The sequence below is a fragment of the Armigeres subalbatus genome, chromosome 2 (genome assembly GCF_024139115.2).
Source record: "Armigeres subalbatus isolate Guangzhou_Male chromosome 2, GZ_Asu_2, whole genome shotgun sequence".
Lineage (NCBI taxonomy): Eukaryota > Metazoa > Arthropoda > Insecta > Diptera > Culicidae > Armigeres > Armigeres subalbatus.
The window spans coordinates 113,718,316-113,739,287 of NC_085140.1; the positions used below are offsets into that span (position 1 = coordinate 113,718,316).

At 39.6% G+C, this 20,972-nt stretch overlaps 1 protein-coding gene across 2 annotated transcripts in view; it reads left to right on the top strand.

Moving 5' to 3' along the window:
• Positions 1-392: 392 nt before the first annotated feature.
• LOC134210690 (uncharacterized) overlaps positions 393-20,972 on the top strand; it is a 131,006-nt gene continuing 110,426 nt past the window's right edge. The window contains exon 1 of one of the 2 annotated variants that reach the window (XM_062686897.1): positions 393-443. The gene's annotated coding sequence lies outside the window, so the exon portion shown is untranslated. The remainder of the gene's footprint in view (positions 444-20,972) is intronic. The other variant, XM_062686895.1, reaches the window with a different exon arrangement.

Below are 20,972 nucleotides of genomic sequence, written 5' to 3' on the forward strand. Positions count from 1 at the left end.
AGGTGTTCGGTTTTCTGATTCCCGGGTTCCCAGCGTACGCCGATGTCCGTGTGCGTGAGTGTACTTACACCGTTCTGACGACAGAAGCCGCCGCCGCGCCTCAATGTGCCAAAACAAAAACTGAAACGACGCTTGAATTAAAAGTATTATTAGAAATCTAATCGAAATTCGATCCGGATAGTGACGAATAGAGATAATCCTCGCCGTAAGTTGAAATCGAGTGTTCCGAGTGCACCGTTAAGGGGAAGCGGACAGTGCAGTGAAACGGCGACAAGAAAAACTCGTGAAAATACAATTAAATTGCTATTTCCCGTCGTTGAAGCGAGTAGCCGTTGGAAGCAGTGTTCGACCACCGAGTGTGGAGTTTTTCCCGTTCTTGAAACCGGAGCACACAACAATAGAAGTCGTTTGGATAACCTCATACGCAAAACCGGTAGCTAAAGGTGAGTAACTATTTCCGTTGCTTTTTAATTCTACTCCTATAACAAGTCACCCATCAACACCATCAACACCCATCAACACACGCTTCCTAATAATCGTCATAAAACACAATACAATTTTTAGCATATATGATGCATTGTACATTGAATCCATTGTCCAAACTCTTCCATGTATAAATAACCACATTTTGAATCTGTTTGGATTTACATCTTATCAGAATCCATCTTAATTCTAGACCAACATAATTTTTTGTTAAAAGAATTATTGTAGATAATTCTTACATATAATTTGTCATTGGCGCCGTAATCTAGAAAACGCACATCATCGCGAAATCAGTAGAAATAATAAGCAGTTCATTTATCGTAAGGAATGGTTATGTGAGATAAGCACCCTGTATATAGAAACCAGTTAAAGGAAGATTATTTAACAATTGACGAACCAACGGTTGAATGAAAAACCTTGAAAAACTTTTGCCATCGCATATGATGCTCCTCATTCTACAATCCAAACCATTTCCACCGTCACACACGGAGAATGGTGCTCATTTCTCACGTGTGTCACGCAGTTCTAGAATCGGGATGGGACTAGACTACGATACTATGACGTCATCGTTGGTTTTTTGTAATAATGTAGCTGAATGCAGTGCTAGGTAAACGCTCGGAAATGGGTGAAAAGTAATGTGGAAAGTAATTGGATGGGTTTCACGCGAGTTGGAACGTTGGGTGTGACGATGGAGACGCATGGCACCTGGTCTTTGAAGGGTGCGAAGTTTATGGAATCGCGATACTGGAAGACAATGCTCAGACTGAATCTCCTCACTTTTCTGCAACTGGGTTTGCATGTAACGTAAAGCGAAATAATCCTACACTCTACTATTTAAAGAATGCAAGAATATGTCATCCGCGGTTCTCAAGTTAGTTGTTGTATAGTAGTAAATGTTTTTGTGTATGTACCGTTTTGACTAAAATCCCGAACAGGCTCATACTCCAAACATTCGTCACATGGAGATTTATCTGAAATATAAATATTTTGCTATTATTGGTAAGCATATGCGGTATTTCGAAAAATTTCGTTTCAGGTGGTTCGAAACGAAATTCCGCGGAATTTCGCGGAATTTGAGCATGGCGAAATCTGATTTCTTGATTTCGTTTCGTTTCGTAAAATTACAAAAATTTCGCAAGAAAAAACTAGCTTCTAACGAAATTTAACGGAATTCCGCGAATTCCCAATTTATACTTAAACCATACTTTACAATATCAAAAACTTTGGCTGCGCCGCTAAACAAATTCGTTAAGTTATTTTCAAAACTTTTGGTTATACAAATTTTTCTATTAACGCTTACTACATAATTCCATTCTTAGTCGACAAAGACGTATGTAGTTTTCTTCTATAAAACGTCTTCAGTGTTTCCATGATTCAAATTTAAATTTTGTGATATTTGTTTTACTATTTGTACAATATGCTGGTCATGAGACGGCAGCTAGTCCAGGAGAACGCGAAGTGAAAAAAATCTACCTCGCGTAGCAGACATTTGTTTAACCAGTGTGCAATCGATCGTGTTGATGCTAATCACGCCAGCTAGTGTGGGAGAACGCGAAGTGATAAAACTAATGGCTGCATCGAAGAGCACAAAATTATTTAATGCGGAATCGATCGTGTTTATCGAAGACTATTAAACGAAGCACATTGATCTTGCGTTGGATTGATTTGAAACACAGTTTTCGTCTTGTTTTCAAAATAACTTCGTATACAATAAATATTTTGTCGCTTACCACAAGGTTTCAAATGAATTACCTTCTCAACTAACCAATGATTCCTTTCCCGTAACGCTCACGCAGATGCAGAGCATTCCTCGGTCTCTTATAACAATGAGTATTAAACTAATTTTCCTCTCTTAATTCTAAATTGACTATAAGCACGTGACCAGCATCGTTATTGGTCATGAATTGGAAACTCCGAAGCAATCTTCTTCTTATATACATAAAAATGAATTTCTGTCTGTCTGAACCTTATAGACTCCGAAACTACTGAACCGATCGACGTGAAAATAAACGCAAAAATTTATATGCAGTGGTTTTTGGGACCAGGAAATGTTCTTAAGATGTTTCGAGACCCATCCCTCCTTTGGAAAGGGGGGCTCCCATACAAATGAAACAGAAATTTCTACACAACACGAGAACTAAGCAGAGAATAAATCAATTTAAGGCGAAACAAAGTTTGTCGGGTCTGCTAGTATACAATAAAAATAACTTTTTGGTATCCCAAGAATATTATTTAATTAAGGACATAGATGGAGGAGTACCACGATGGCAGTCAATATGGCACCGAACCTCCCACGGGTCAACCCCACACCTCCCGCACTCCTCTCCCACCAACATTCAAATGCATCGAACAGCATCGAACAAAAGTTAAATATTCAAATTACTAACCTGTTCACAGCATATTTATTCACTTCCCGTGATAATGAACATGTTTATTCAAAGAGTTTTATGTATTTCAGCTCGAATAATATAATAAATCAGCAATTTCGTGCCGATTTATTAGCCGTTCGCGATTTGGTGGGTTCATCACTGCACTTCACTTCTTCTCAAAGGGCACTGAAAAAATCAAGTTTTAACTCACTTCTCCGCACATGAGCAGCCCGAAATGTTGATGGAATGCAAATTAAATATCACTTTTCGAAATCAGTCACTTGTTTCAACCGAAAACTTAATATAAACTGCTATTTTTGCCCGAAAAAAAAAACATTAAAAACTGATCGCGGAGCGAATGTAAACAACGGCACCGGCAGCAGCAAACTAATAACTAGGGTGGTTCAAAAAATAATTTTGCTCCGCCACGCTCAGTCGATTATGATTTATAATTTGGGTGTCATTCGATGGTTTGGGCTGGTTTGAACAGAGGCTTACCGTGCACAGGTCGTTACAGGTTTGTATGACAGTTGATATGGCGAGGTTGAATTTTACATTATTCTGATTGTGGCGCTCCGTCATTGGGCGCTGGCGATGGGGGAGACCATATGAATGGATAAATATTCAAGAGCTTTAACTCTGTAGACAATGCATATTGAATGGTCGTTCCAATGGTTAGAAGTCGATTTCAATCGAGGTTGCGTGTCTTTAGCATGATAATTAGGCTTCTCAGAAGGCATCAGTGTGGCAACAGAAATGTGTGCTTCAACAAAATAGCCAAAATTTGTCTGTGATATCTATTGCACCAGGAGCAGATACTTCATACAAAAAGTGTGACATGGGGGTGAGCGGGGTATAAAATGATATTTTTTTGCGTTACGTAATCAATGGATCTTTCCTGCGGTGCGATTTTCGTTCAGTGAAGTCTTTAGAATGTTGCTTTCAGCTATGTGGGTTCTCTTTTCGCCAGCGTTCGAGGAGGCGCTGTAGCCAGTGTAATGAAAGGTTTTGTTTCCCATACTACCCGAGCAGCACAAGTCAGACTAAAATGGTTGCAGCAACTTGATAGTGACCAAATCTAGTCGCATATCCGTTGCAGTAATCTATGTGGGACATGTGTGCTACTTGGGTAGTTTTCATACAAACTTGAACCGGCTTGTGCTCAACCAGTTTTTGTTCAATTCGATTTTTGGAGGACACTCGGAGCATGGGACGGAATCGAGTGAGCGTGTTGGAGCTGGGTCGTTTTTTGAACCACCCTACTTATATTTTATGTTTTTGCCTTTCTCGTATACTAAGTATACGGTAAAGGCTATATGATCGCTCCAAAAACAAACTTTTTATAGAAGGCCCGGAGACCCATAGTGTTATATACCAATCGACTCAGTTCGACGAATTGAGGTGATGTCTGTGTGTGTGTGTGTGTGTGTGTGTGTGTGTGTGTGTGTATGTGTGTGTGTGTGTGCGCAAAACTACTCAAAAAATGTCACTCATTTTTCGGGCACTTATCCTCAACCGATTTGCTCGCAACAAGTTGCATTCGTCGCAGAATTCTGTCCCATTGTTTCCTATTTGAAATTGGCCAGATCGAACTATGGGATCGAAAGTTATGGCAAAAATACAAAATCATACAAAAAAATCGCGTAAAAAATGTCACTCATTTTTCGGGCACTTATCCTCAACCGATTTGCTCGCAATAAGTTGCATTCGTCGCAGAATCCTGTCCCATTGTTTTCTATTTGAAATTGGCCAGATCGAACTATGTGATCGAAAGTTATGGCCAAAATACAAAATCATACAAAAAAATCGCGTAAAAAATGTCACTCATTTTTCGGGCACTTATCCTCAACCGATTTGCTCGCAACAAGTTGCATTCGACGCAGAATCCTGTCCCATTATTTCCTATTTGAAATTGGCCAGATCGGACTATGGGATCAAAAGTTATGGCCAAAACACAAAATCATACGAAAAAATCGTGTAAAAAATCTCACTCATTTTTCGGGCACTTATTCTCAACCGATTTGCTCGCCTCAAGTTGCATTCGACGCAGAATCCTGTCCCACTGTCTACTTTTTTAAATTGGCCAGATCGAACTATGGGATCGAAAGTTATGGCCAAAATACAAAATCCTACGAAAAAATCGCGTAAAAAATGTCACTCATTTTTCGGGCACTTATCCTCAATCGATTTGCTCAAAACATGTTGCATTCGACGCAGAATCCTGTCCCATTATTTCCTATTTGAAATTGGCCAGATCGGACTATGGGATCCAGAGTTATGGCCAAAATACAAATTCATACGAAAAATATTGCGTAAGAAATGTCACTCATTTTTCAGGCACTTATTCTCAACCGATTTGCTCGCAACAAATTGCATTCGGCGCAAAATCCTTTTCCATTGTTTCCTATTGAAAATTGGACAGGTCGGACTATGGGATCGGAAGTTATGACCAAAATACCTTTTTTCATAAAAATCACAAAAAATGTCACCTATTTTTCGGACACCTAACCTTAATCGATTCACACGCAACAAGTTGCATTCGACGCAGAATCCTGTCCCATTGTTTCCTATTGAAAATTGGCTAGATCGGACTATGGAATCGGAAGTTATGGCCGAAACACCATTTTAGCCTTTTTATACGAAAAGCGAACATACAGCGCTCCAAAAACCAAACTTTTACAGAAGGCCTGGAGAGTTATATACCAATCGATTCAGCTCGACGAACTAAGATGATGTCTCTGTCTCTCCCACTTCATACGGGAGTTTGGCAGAAAGACGGTCATGAGATTTATATCATAACAAATATTGCCCTCCGCTCGCGTGATGGGAATGACATTTTCGTTTTCTTTTTGTGTATGTATATTGTATGTATTTTGTGTTGTATATTGTTTGTGTATGTATTATGTGTTTGTATATTTAAGTTACTGTGATTCTGTGCTTCTCAGGTCGCTCGCAACAGATTGCATTCGACGCAGAATCTTGTCCCATTGTTTCCTATAGATACTTGGACGGATCGTACAATTGGGTCAAAAGTTATGGCGAAAATACTAATTTTAAAACTACAAAATAAAATGCCATTTTTTGCTCTTATGCTAAACCGATTTGTTTGCAACAAATTGCGTTCGGCGAGAATTTTTATATGCATATAAACAAATATGAAAAATAAGACCAATCCACATATTGAGTTATTTCAGATTTTTCCAAACTTTTTGAACGAACGAGAAAGGCACCATCACCGCTAGGTGGATTAATCTGGGTTTTTATAAATACGATACCAATACTACTACAGTATATGACAGTTTTTATTGTACCAATACTTTCAAAGCTTTGTTTTGGTACTCAACCCACCTTCACCTTAATGAGCTGTGCATATTTGTTTTTTCTCGGCCAATCATGATTAGCAACTACGATGTGTAGTATAATTAATCAAGCTAATAAGCTCTTCTTTGACTATTTGTACAATATGTAAGGAACATTGCAGATTTGTGGGCATTTCGAGATCTTCGCATGGAATTTGCAAAAAAATACAGAACGGGTTGAAAGATCATTAAAATTTCTGAAAGTTCTTTAGGTACTTATGATTGCTTTTAGTTCATACTGACCATAACAGCTATTCTCATATGCCAAGGACACACAGACAATAGCTTAGTTTGTCGAGCTGATTGTATATAAGACTATGAGTCTGTGAAATTCAATCTGAAATACATATCTTTGTGCATTTTAGAACGGTGCATAGGATTCTTCTAGTGAGCAAATGTATGCCATATATGTAGACAAAGAATAAGAAGGAATAAATTTTGGCTGATACGTCCTTTTCAAATGTTGATCCAGTAATATCAATTCTCTATCTGCTTATAAGCCTGGCAGATGAGGATACATAATTGAGTATCTCACTAAATTTCTAATTTTGACTAAGTTAATACTGTAAAACCACGCTAATTCTTAAGTGAACGAAGGTTTTAAACGAAATTCGAATCCGTATATGAAAAATCTCACAATTTCTTTATTTTTATATACTTTACTTACTGATATAATTATTTTATTATTATTTATTCAGACTAAGGCCGAAGTGGTCTGTGCGGTATATAAGAGTCTTCTCCATTCGGCTCGGTCCATGGCTACACGTCGCCAACCACGCAGTCTACGGAGGGTCCGCAAGTCATCTTCCACCTGATCGATCCACCTTGCCCGCTGCGCACCACGTCTTCTTGTGCCCGTCGGATCGTTGTCGAGAACCATTGTAACAAAATTTCTTCTAGTTTTAACAAAAATATTACTAAATGTGTTATTTATTAAACAAAAATATAACTCGTTGTGTTACATGGAGGTGAAAATCGCCTATACTATAACACATTATGTTCTTGAAAAGATTATGATTATCCATAATGTAGGCAATTAACTGTGTCCAGCTGGTTCATCTTTGCATGTAGGTTCAAGTTATACTGAAGGTGGTACCTTCGTTTTTCTCCAATTCCTATCTACCAAAAATGTAGGCAATTTTTTTTTCGGCAAAAATAAACATAACACATTATGTTATAATCATGTTATGCACGCTAAAAATGAACTGCTCAAAATTGAGTCGAATCCGACTCATTTTCATTAAAAACGGGACAACTCAAAATTTGAGTAAGAGATACTACTTCAATAAAATGATGATTTCGCGAAAGTTAAGCTTGGCCTTCCATCAATTTTTTAATACGACAGATGCGCATCAAGTTTATCTATCTATCTAAGTGCATTTTACGACAAATAGACTCCTAGTTTAAGTGCAATCATCATTTTATTGAAGTAGTATGTTTTACTCAAATTTTGAGTTGTCCCGTTTTTAATGAAAATGAGTCGGATTCGACTCAATTTTGAGTAGTTCATTTTTAGCGTGTGACAATCTTGAAATTCTCTTTCCTCCATCTTGGACAGAGAATTTATAACAAAATTATTCACCTGTCATAAGACGAGTTTGAACAATCCCATTGAATTCCACCACTTAATTGTATCCTGACAGATACGTATTTCGACCTCAACAGTAAGGCCGTCTTCAGTGTCTTGTACTTGACTCGACTTGCGACTTGCGACTCGAGTCGAGTCAAGTACAAGACACTGAAGACGGCCTTACTGTTGAGGTCGAAATACGTATCTGTCAGGATACAATTAAGTGGTGGAATTCAATGGGATTGTTCAAACTCGTCTTATGACAGGTGAAAACATTCCACTAAAAAGCTCAAAATAATTTTCTTATCAACAAAATTATTGCAAGTTTTGTTATTTATAACACATTCTGATATAATTGTGATAAAATTTTGTTATGACTAACTGGTCGGGTACCGGTCTTATGAGCGTTTTGTAGATTGTCAGTTTGGTTCGGCGGCGAACTCTATTCGATCGGAGCGTCTTGCGGAGTCCAAAGTACGTACGATTTCCAGCCACTATTTCTCTCTCCGAATTTCTCTGCTGGTATCATTTTCAGCAGTCACCAGTGAGCCCAAGAACACTGATATAAATCTGATATAAAATTGATCAGATTCGGGAGCACACGCTCCACGTCCACGATGAATTCCTTTGAAAGCGGCACAAATGTTGGGGTATTGCCTTATCGCCATATACGGCGAGCATGCGGTGATTTATCACAGATTGCCTCTTCTGTTATTATAACTCTTTTGGTCGCAAAACAGTTATTCGACTTCGAAAAAGTGAAATCAAAATTGCGTACAAAACCAATTTAATAAAAATTCCGCGGAAAAAAAATTAAAATTTCGTTTCGTTTCGAAAAATTTCGAATTAAATGAACCTTGATTTCGTATCGTTTCGAATTCTCGAAAGAAATCTATATTTCGTTTCGTTTCGATCCGAATCAACACATACATTTTAAATTTCGTTTCGTTTCGTTTCGTTAGGAAAAAGTGTGTTATCGCATACCCTTAATTATTGGATAAATAAACGAATATTATCAGCAGACGTACAGTGCAAGGTAGGTAACTGGAGAACGAGGTATTGGGCATACAATTTTATGAGAAAGGCAAAAGTCAGAGGAATTCCTAAATGAATTTCAGAATGGAATTGCCAAATTAAATCCTGAAAGAATTTCCTAAATTCTATTTTTTTGGGACAGAATTTTTTTAGGAATACCTTCGGAATTCCCTAAGGAACCTCTTTGGAAATCGACTCAGGATTTTCTTTGGAAAATATTTTAGGAATTCTTCCAGTAATTTCTCAAGAAATCCTTTCGGAAACTAAGAAGGTATTCCAGTAATCCTTTGGAAAGTTTTTAGAAATTCCTTTGGTCATTCCTTCGGAATTTCTTCCAGCAACTCTTTCAGAAATTTCTTCAGACCTTGGGAGATTCCTTTTGAAATTTCCTCTGAGCATTTTTTCGTTAATCTCTCCAAAAATTCTTTTGGGAATCCTACGGAAATTTATTTTGGGAATTCTTTTAGAAATTTCTTCGAAGGAATTTTATATTGTTTTGGAATTTCTGGAGACATTTACAAAGGCCTTTCGGGAGGTTTTCCAAAAGAATCCCTGGAAGAGTGCTCAAAGGAACTACCGAGGGAATTTTATAGAAATTCTTGGAGGAGTACCTGAAAGAATTTCTGGAGGTTTTGCTGGAGAACCTTGAGAAAAACTCAAAGGTGCACCCCAATCTGGTTGTACGCAAAAATGACGTAGGAATATGTAGCTATACCGAATGGATTGTAATTTCCATCATAGTTTGTGACTCTTTACTAACATAGAGCAAACTGCTCAGAGGTCAACCGATTCAAGAAGCCGAATGTCAACTCCCAGTTGGATGGACTTTGAGTTTCCAACCGTGGAAAAGGAAATAACACGGCTCATCGGCCGCATTGCCAATGAAGCCAATTGTCTGGTTTTCAGTGGAGGGCATCAGAATACCAAAAGACACCATCCTCAAAAATGTTCGGAATAAAGAAAGAATAAGTAGAATCGGAAGCGGCACGAACCAAACGCAAATATATTGATTTGCAACAATTGGTTTTCGACTGCAATGTACGAGCATCGTGTTTTATGGCGCCGGTGGCAAAGTGAGTGGAACTTCAAGAATTATTTTTACACAGTCCTTTTCAAGACTGAAACCAAGAAGAGGTATTGACCGTTGGGAACAATATTGACTCAGTTAAAAATTAAAAAAAAACACGCTAGGGCTGTTACAAATATTTAATTAACTTTTTGTCCTACTGGTCTCTAAAAAAACTCCTCGGATTTGTTAAAGAATGTTTTGAAAATCCTCAAAATTATCCGAATTTTATTTTGTTGCCCCCACAAAATATTATTTTTTGGCAAAAAAAATCCGAGGAGGGGGAGACAAAATAGATTTTAAATATTTGTATCGGCCTAATAAAGATTAAAAAAAACAATATTGACTCACACAAACAGACTATTCAGCTTAAGTTTTTTAATTTTCTCCGTTTAAACGACAATGATGATTCTGAAAAGATTCTTTTGTTTTCAATAATGCCCCATTTAGAACACTAAATCAGCTAAACGAAATTTTCAACTAAGAAGGCGTCTTCATTAGATTACAACAGGGTTTATTGAAGGAATTTCCTAAAGAATTATGACAGGAATCCATGAAATAAATTTCAATTTATTTGCAAACAGATAACCTATTCAAATTTTATATTAATTTCTTAATTTATATAGGAACTCCTTCAGAAATTTCTTCCGAACCTCTTGCAAGAATTACTTCGGGAATTCTTTCAGGAATTTTATTCGAAAATCCAGACAGTTGTGAAACATTATTGCAGTCGACCCATCCCCAAGCGGCACCTTTGTCTTAAATGAGTTAATGTGGCTTATGCATAACCAATTCCAGTCCACTATGAGTTGCTGCATCCAAATAGGTGTAAATTGAGTTCGTCTGGTCATCATACTGCTTCGAATATTCTCAATATTTCTCTTTTGGAATTTACTTCGCTTCAGAAATTTCTCCAGAAATTTTTAAAAGTAGTCATCCAGGTAATATTCCAGGAATAAATCCAAAAGTTCGTAAGTAAGTTTATAAGTTCTGAGTAATCCGTCGCAAACCCCTCCAGTGATTCATTACAAAATTATTCAAGGAATTTCTCCGCGAATGAATCTAGAAATACTCCCATAAATTCATTAAGGAATTCTTTCGAAAATTTCTCGAATTTTTAAAGAATTCTTTCAGAAACTCCTCCGAAATTTTCTTGAAGCATTCCATCAGAAATCCCATTCCCTCGGCTCCCGTAATTCCTCTGGAATTTCCTTGTGGAATTTCCGAAAGCCTTCCTAAAGGAATTTCCAAAGAAAATCCTTAAGACATTTCCGATATTCTTGAATTTTCTGGCCAGTCCATCGAGAATTATTTTGGAATTTCCTCCAGAGATTTTCAAGGAAAATTTTCAAGAAATTACTTCGCAGATAAATTCAGAAATTCATCTGAAAAAAGAAGATATTCCTTCGAGAATTCAAAGAAGAAATTTAAATAATCCCTTCAAAAATTCTTTTAAGAAAACCTTAGAAAGATCATTGAGGAATCCTTGCATCTTAAAAATGTTTTTGGCAATTTCTTCAAAAATTGAATTGCTTTGGAATTTTTTTTAGGGATTCCTTCGAAGATTCCTTAACAAATTCTTTAAAGAATTCCTTCGGAAATTCTTTTTGAAATTTCTTCGGAAACTCCTTTTAATTTTTTTTCGGAAATTCCTTTAGGATTTACTTTGGAAATTTGGTTGGAATTCCTACGGAAAATTATTCGGAAATACCTAAGGAAATCGTTTTAGGAAAAGCTTTCGAAATTCTTTCAGGATAAATCCTTCAGGAACCTCATTATGAATTCCTTTGGAACTTGCTTTCTTTATTTATGCGTAAATTGGTTTAGTAATTCCTTCCAACTTTTTTAAGAAATTGCTTCAGCAATTATTTCTGAAATTTCTTAAGAAAATCTTTCAGCAATTCCTTAAGAAATCCCTTCGGAAACTCTTATAAGAAATTCACGAGGGACTTTCCAGAGAATTTTTCGAAGGATTCCCTGGAAGAATGTCAAAAGGAATAACTGATATAATTCTTCTGCGGTGAATTCCTGGAGGAGTTCCCAAAAGAATTTCTGAGATTTACTAAAACAAACATATCCCGAAGAAATTCCTAAATCAATTTCCGAAAAAATCCTAAAAAAAAATCTATTTTTTTGTCTGCGTTTGAGAGGTTTTCAGCCCTAGGCTGGCTCACCTCTTAATTCCAAAATTTAATTTTACTATCATGCACTAATAATTGCATCAACTCCAGCTTATTATTCAATTTAACCCTGACTATTGCCTCATCCTCAATTTTCAGACTAGTTCCATTGACCACAATAGGTTTCTTATTATATTTGACCAAAGGGTTGGAGAATTTTGAAAAATATCTAGTTTTACTAATAACAGACACAGATGAATCACAATCAATTTCTATTTCTAAGGGATTCCCCTCAACATTAAACACGGATCGCTTATCTTATTAATAGACTATACAATCATACAAGTCAAATCACCATAATCTCTCTCGTCTCCATCCGAATCATCTGCTTTCATCCGCCCCATCATTTCAATTATGTGGCGGTCCGCAGAAGGCCCTGGCCTGTAAGAATCTACCAAGTTAACTGTATCTCTATGGAGATTCTTTAGCTGAAAACATTTTTTTCTTAATGTGACCTTTCACTCCACAAAAATGGCAAAATATTTGGGAATAATCTGACATTTGTTTTGTTATACCACCCTCTAATCTGAAGTCCACCAACTTTGCGCCGAATTGTTATTGCCCTTTTTCGTGTTGTCCGTAGCTGTAAGGTTTAACTACCATTCTGATTTGGCAGAACCTCTGCTGTCTCCCGCGACTACCTATACTGTAATCTTCTTTATTGTATTTTCTTAATAGATCAAAGCTTGCTTTAACCTGCCATACGCCGTTCCCTGCAAATTACCACGAATAGCTACAATCTGTCCTAAATTTTCAATTTGCCTCCCATACGCAGTACCTGCATTAGCTTTCGCGGCTTCATAGGTTACAATTATTTTCTCCGCGTTCACCAAAGTTTGCTTTTCTTCTCCCAAAAGTGGTTGTCTCAGGTTTCTGTCCTTCATTCCCGCAATGATGCGGTCAAGTATGCGTATTTCTTTGAAGTTATCAAAACCCCAATATTCGGCTTGAAGCTAGAATAAAACCTTCGATTGATTCATTCGGGTTCTGTACCCTGGTACTGAACTTGTACCGCTGGACTAAATCTGGGTCTATTTTGCCTAAACGAGTTTTTAGCTTCGCGATCAAATCGTCGAAAGCTGCCTCTTCAAAGTTTGGTAAGTGTGATGAAAAATACCATTCTATCCCCATCGGTAATTTTATTGACCTTAAAGAAAAATTTCAACTTGGCGTACCAGTCGCTAAAACTGGCACCCTTGCGAAACGGTTCTATTGTACATGCAAACGCATGGCACCTTATTAATAAATTCTCGAAATGAATGGTAACCTGTGATTCGCAGTCTATGATGCGGGCAATTAATAAATATCATTGGCATAACTAGTCCCGATGCCTAGGGGGGATATAGCCCCTTGATCTATTTTGTCTATTTGAAGTTTCTTTTAAAATAGTCTTGGACGTGAGGTAATCTTACTGATACAATGATACAATACAGTCCAAAACCACCCACCTAAGGCAATTGTGGATCAATAAAACAAATCCATTCTCTTTTCCCAAGCACTTGCTCCCTGTTGTAGCCTGCAGTAAAGAAGTGGGTTTGTTTACCAGCCGATGATTGTTAAACGACTCCAATTGGCAGCATATGGCTAATGTGTCAAAGTGCAGTAGCGCTCGACATTGTCCCGGATCGCCGTCAGGTTTCCACCGTTAAGCAGTGAATATTTTTGCATATTTCATATTCCAGGGATACGAACAAATAATCGAACGGAAATGTTTCAGGGATTATGCTGAGAATCTTCTAGAGATTTGGATTGGAATACTTTGGAATTCCGACCAAAATATTCCAGTAATTCCGACGGGAATGTTCCAGGAGTTCTTAGGGGACATCTATATACCACGTAGATATTTTAGGGGGGAGAGGGTTTGGCAGATGTCCACGGTTCAAACAAATTTTTGAAAATTAATATGAGCAATTGCCCACGCGGGGCCCATCTAAAAATGACCAAAACCTGTCCACGTGGAATATGGACAGCCCCTTACGTGAATGTTCCAGGGATTTTCCGGAATGTAAGAACAAATCATCAAAAGATTGCGAAGCTATTTGTCGAGGGATCCCGAAGCAAATTGTCGAGAGACTCCGAAATAATTCTCCAGGAATTCCTAAAAGAATCCTCCAGCGATTCCGAAGGGATTCTTCCAGGGATGTTGAAGCTAACCGTTGAGGGATTCCGAAGCACTTCGAAGCAAATCGTCGAATGATTCCGAAGAAATACGCCAAGGGATTCCGAAGTAAATCGTCGAGCAACTCCGAACAAGATCTTCGAGGAATTCCGAAGCCATCCTTCGACGAATACCGAAAGCAATCCAGTGTGAATTCTTCTGGATTCCGGTTGAAATTCTTCGATGATTATGGAAGGATCTTTTTAACAGATTTTAATGAGAATTATTTTCGTATTCTGATGGAAATCTTTCTCAGAATTGAGAAACAAGAATATTTGTCTTCCACTCATTTCATTATGATAGGGTGAATATGGGAGATAACTCTTTTGTCTTCAAAATTTTTCATTTATTAATTATTTTATTTTTTGAAAATTGCCCCTCCCCTTACTTACGCCAATGATAAATATACAAACATGAATAATCAAGAAATCAATGGATAATATTGGAACAAACGGAACTAATGATAGTTTTTTTTTTCGGTATGGCTGTATAAAGTTGAACTACTTTGTACGGAGTATAGTATCGAAATGGACTGAGCGTCTGTCTATTAGACATTCGTATTCGAACCTTTCGATTTTTTCATTCGATTCGTCAAATGACGTTTTGATTGCGCTTGAAATGCGCAGGGATATAACAGTTTCCAACAATCTGTTGCCCGGTAAATGGAGTGGCATTTTATTCCGATGGATTCAATTGAAGCGGCGTTGAAGTCCGTTTGGACTCATCGTACACAACGTCAAAGTAACTTCCTAAGAGTTCGTCACATTTAAATTCCATTAATTGTTCAAAAGAATAATTTCTAGACTCTCATTTTAAAATGGCCTAACAGCCAAAATCGACATATTTCCAGTGAAAAGGCATTTTGAGCAGTCGTGCTTTTCAGGCTCTATTGTTTTTTTGTCTTTTTATCGTTTCGAGGTTTTCTCACATTCGGTGGATAGTAATTCAATTCGGCTGAAATCTCGGGTGCAAAGCAACTAGTGGGGTGAATTTTCTCCTCTCGGTTCGGTGGAGACGCATGGTACGTCATACTTTTTACGATCGAAAACGGATAGTGTGGTAATGTGTTGACCTTGAACAGCGGTAGCGTGCCTTTCCCCACCGCATGTGGTAGAACGGTTGCATTGAACTAGAACTAAGTGATCTTACCCGCCGGCGTGGTTCATCATATCAATGCATCTTGGTTTCGTTTGTATCTTCGGTACAGAGCACGCATACGTAGTGCGTCTCTCATTTAGCGAATACCCAACCCGCCCGTGTCGGTTGGCGGCGCGTTTGCGAAACAATGGAGTTGGCCACGAGCCACTTCAATCGCTTAGGGGACCTTGGGGCCCCAATAATGGCAAAATATCCAACCAGTTGGATGTCCGGACAAGCGAAGAACTCCAGAAGGCAAGCTGGAGAACACGCCAGCGATAGTGCTCACAATCGCAGGAACCGTTATTCCGGAACATATCCAGTTCGGATAGTCTAGGTACCAAACTATAGGAATTAGTATCCCAACTGGGAGTTTGGACACACAGGAAAGAGGTGCCCAGTGCTGTTCAGATCTGTGCAAACTGCGACAAACATCACACAGTCGAAGCTGTCATAGACACAGAGGACTCGAACCCCACAAAACCCCGCCCACACTGCACGGAACAACTGGCATGCAAATTTTGCCGAAACAATGATCATCCCACCACAAGCCGGAAATGTCCGGAATTCGTAAAGGAAGTGGAAATTTAGCTCGTGAAGGTCGACCGAGGAGTCACGTACACCCAAGCACGATGGGAATGCAAGGCTCGCTCTGGCTCCGGCCAAGCTGAATCTTTTGCGAAGGTGACAGCTTCAAGTAAGGGCAAGGAAATTTTGGACCTGGAGAGTACGATCCAGGGACCTCGGCAATCGCATGGAAACATTTCAAAAAAGTGGCACAATGGAAGATTTAGTTAATAAAGTTTCAACTCTCGCTGAGACCATTACCAAACTGCAAGAAAGCATAGTCATGAAGGACAAACTAACCTATATTACAAACAAATATTTTAAATCAAGATCCCCTAACCTATCGTTTTCGATCCTAATCTCAACATCGGTAAACAAAAATGAAATGTGCTAACTGATCTTCCTAGACGAGTACTTGTTACTCTTACTACTCGACTTTCAGGCAACCAAGAGTCTTAATTAGAGAGAGAAGAAACCGGGGTTCCCTAGGGATCGGTCATTGCAGTGACACCTTTAACGATTGCGATGAACGGCGTATTTGCCAGATTACCAAAAGGTATTTATATACTGGTATATGCACACGATACTGTCTTAATGGCGACCGGAAAACATTCAAAATCCACCCGAAGGAAACTCCAAGCTGTTGTCTGGGGGGGTTGTCAAATGGGCTGGCTCCGCCGGTTATAGTCCGCCAATAAATGCGTCAGAACACATATCTGCGACATGAATCACCGGCCACCACCCCAACCCATCACCAGTGACAACTCCCCCATCACTACTAGAAAGACAATCAGAATCTTAGGAGTCACAGTGGATAGGTGTGAGTTTCCGTGACCCCAGCAACCGAATCCGGAATGATTGTAAGACCAGGATCGACATGTTAAAAAGCGTTCCAAGTAAGCTTTTCCGTAGGGCCATCCGAATAATTTCCGGTCTGCTTCCATCGACACCGGCAGACCCAGCGTGCGCTGAGGCGGGAGAAATGCCCTTTAGGTACAAAGCCACAGCTACCCTTTGCAGCAAGGCGATTAGTTATATGGAGCGCACCAAAGCAAGCGATAATAGCTGCAGACTGAGAGACAGAGCAAACGATTCCCTCAACAAACTTTGCAAGAAACATATGTTAAATATCTTGGCTGTGCATATGAACAGCATATGTTTCGAAATGGACGAATTGATATGAAATTTGCGAAAAAGAATCCACGTGTCTTGGAGGGACTCGAACCCTCAACCTCCTACTCTCTAGATAGGCGTGATAACCCCTACACAACAAGACCACTTAAAGGTCACGTTTGCGGAAAAGCCATCAGAATCCGAGTACCAACCTCCACCGCGGTTAGCTCTCTTTTTTGCAAATTATTATTATTATTATTATTATTTATTTATTGTCAACAGGTGAAATAGACACCCCAATGACCGCTATCTTAAAATAAATACATTAACTACGTACATACGTTAGCTTATAGTCAAGAGCGAAAAATATACTGAAAATTACACTTATTTGTTTCTCGCGACACATTAAAATCAAACACAGAATAACACGTATTGAATAAGCGGGACATGCTTCGGACCGGCTCATGTAGTCCATAGTTAGTTCTGGCTGCAGGGAGATTGATGAACGAGTGCGATCGGAGATTACGGCGGCGAGTGTTGATGTCCAGCAAGCTGAGCAACGTAGGGCAGTCAATGTTTCCTTGTAGAAGATCACCGATGAAGCAGGCCTTAGCCACGTTACGCCTTGCATCAAGAGAGTCGAGGTTAATAAGCTGACAACGGCTACTGTAGCTTGGTAGGTTGAGCGGATCTCTCCACCTTAGATGTCGCAGAGCGAAGCGCACGAATTTTCTCTTGATAGCTTCGATGCGCTGAGCTTCGTTTTGGTAATACGGAGCCCAGACAACTGATGAGTACTCCAGGATTGGGCGAACGGTTGCACAAAACAGTGATTTCAGACAGTACACATCCCGGAATTTCTTGGCAAAGCGAAACAGGAAGCCTAGTTGTGAAGATGCCTTCGAAACGATATATGCTACATGATCCTTGAATGTCATTTTCGAGTCGATCAAAACTCCGAGATCCTTGACTGTCGATTCGCGTTGAAGCTGAATATCTCTCAAAGCGTAGTCGAATAGGAAGAGCGAATGTTTGCGGCCGAAGGATATGACAGAACATTTTGCGACATTTAATGTCATTCGGTTTATGCGGCACCATTCAGCAAACACTTCGAATTGTTGTTGCAGAAACATTGCATCTTGAGGATGCTTTATAGAGTAATATAGCTTCATGTCGTCGGCATACGATAGTTTAAGGCATTTGAGCACAAAATTAACGTCGTTCATATACAACAGGAATAAAAAGGGCCAGAACAAACCGGAAAGGGCAGTGAAATGTCATCTCCGATTTTAACCGCCATACTCCGTCCAGTTAAATAGGATTGAAGCCAACCGAGCATGGAGTTATTAATGCCTAATTTGTCAAATTTCGCAATGGCGATCTGATGATTCATCTTGTCGAATGCTGCGGAAAGGTCTGTATAAATGGCATCCACCTGATGGCCACTCTCCATTTGTCGAATTACAAAGGAAGTGAAACACGTTAGGTTAGTAGTCGTCGATCTTTTAGGCATAAACCCGTGTTGGTCGTTCGATATGTAATGTGCATACTTTTGAACCAATTCTTTGAGAATTTGAAACAGTCCTCTTGCATCCTTTTTTGAAAACTGGGAATAAATATGATTGTTTCCAGCAGTTCGGAAATAATCCGGTAGTCAATGAGAGGTTGAATACTGCAGCTAACGGCTTTGCAAGCGTATCAGCGCAGCGTTTCACAATAAGAGACGGAATACCATCCGGGCCGCATCCAATTGAATTTTTTCAATTCCTTACTAGCTGTAATTACATTATCGTCGGTAACGAAGAACGGCTGCTCAGCGGCTTCAAAACGGGGAATATTCCTGGTAGCGTTGGCTACAGCCTGAGGGTCGAGGTGCTCATTTGTAAAGACACTACTGAATTGGGAACGAAACAAATTGACCATGTCGTGGGTAGTTTCGGCTTCGCATAAACCATCTGTCATCGAAGAGGGCAGTCCTGATTCCTTTCGTTGGTCGTTGACGTACCGCCAAAAACTTTTAGGGTTAGTCTTGAGTCGACTTTGTAGACGATTTTGAAAGACGTTACAAAGGTGGTCGTTGAGTTGCTGATAGTCAGAGTTTGCTTTCAAATAACTGGCTCTTGTAGAATCAGAACGATTTGCTATGTTGTCTGAGAGCCGCGCGTTTCACTCTTTTGAGGTTTTTGAGGTGAGCATTAGACCAGGCTGGCTTAACCGGTTTGGATACGGATTTCAGCGGAACGAACTGATCAATAGCGTACAGTAATATACTTGACACAGTCGATGCAGCGAGATCGGCGTCGGAGTCTTGAAGAATAGCGTCCCAGTCAACGTGTGCAAGAAAATCATTCATGCCGTTGAAATTGGCCTTATTAAAGTCATACGAAACGCTTTCAGACGGCTCGTAGAAGCGACAGTACGGATTTATCTTAAGATGTGTCAGTATGGGAGGATGATGTCGACCGATTTTAACAAGCGGAGATGGAGCCTGTATAATCGAACAGCTCTCGCGCAGTTCGTCGCTAACGAAGCAAAGGTCAAGTATTCGATCGTTTTCATTTTCGACTGCATTCATTTGTTTCAATCCTGCTGTGCTGTACGCGTCGAGTAGCCCACGAGACGTCTGGCCAATCAAGGATCTTGAAAGGACCGGAAACAGAAACCTCAATGTGTGGCGCTGCCAAGTGATCGAGCTCAGGTTAAAATCACCCAGGATAATAAGGTTGTCTCTTGGTCCCAATTGTGAAACCACCCAGTTAAGTGAATCAAGGTGCCTTTCGACCAGGACTGCGTCGTTAATTCGGTCGGGGGGGATGTAAACAACACAGACATAGAGAGTGCCATCAACAGTAGATACGGCGATCCATAATTGCTCTACAGATGTATTGTTAGGAGGACTGATTAGTCGGGATTTGAAACTAGAGCGAACAGCTATCAAAACCCCTCCTCCAGTGCGTTTGTTGCTATTGAAAATCTTTCGGATGCTTGATTTGCCCAATCTCCACATGTGCTTTACTGTTGTATATACACAGTCAAGCGAGTGCACATTGTTTATTAAACGAGAGGATCGCACTCCATGCCCCCCAGTAACGGGCTGGGCGGGACGGTATAGAATGCGAATTCAATCGCACTCTGCTGTGCCAAAGGCTTGCTTGGCTAAAGCATTTGATGAGTTTGATTGCCTTTACGTAAGTAAATGGTTTTCGTACGGCCGAGTTGCCGAATAATATGCAATTAATTGTAACATATGCCCAAAATCGCTGGACTTCGACGACTGGGATCAAAAAGCTGGCGTAAAAGTGGCCCCAGACTAGTCGTTGAAAAGATTGCTGAAGAAGAACCCAAACCAAAATCAAACACAGACGTTATTCACAAGCCATATTCAAACCAAATACCGGGACACCGAAACACGATTCACTGACGGATCGAAAGCTTCTGGCAGAGTCGGTGTTTGAGTTACTTCCGATGCAATAGATGATTCCCACAGACTGTTGGATCATTGCAGGCCATGGCGACTCCGAAAACCAGAAAACGCTAATAGCATCGGATTCGGCAAGCGTACTAGCCACCCTGGAGTCGCCTACAAATAAGCACTCCTGGATCCAAGCCATCAACAGCATCACAGATAGTAGCACTACCCTTATGTGGAACCCGGGGCAATCTGGAAATAGAGGAAATGAATACGCCGATACGCTGATGAACCTAGGAAGAAACAACAGATACCTGAGCCGTGAAGTTCCAGCCAAAGACACAAAGCATTGAATAAAAAAAATGAACCAAACAAACCTCCAATAACGGTGACAACCCGGCTATACCATACTGTGACTCCCTCCGGAAAATGAGTTACAATTAAACTCATGTAGAGGAAAAATTTAGCATTTCAAGAAAGACCTCCCGTGGAATTTACGCCAAACTTTGCAGGACTAACTTTAGTT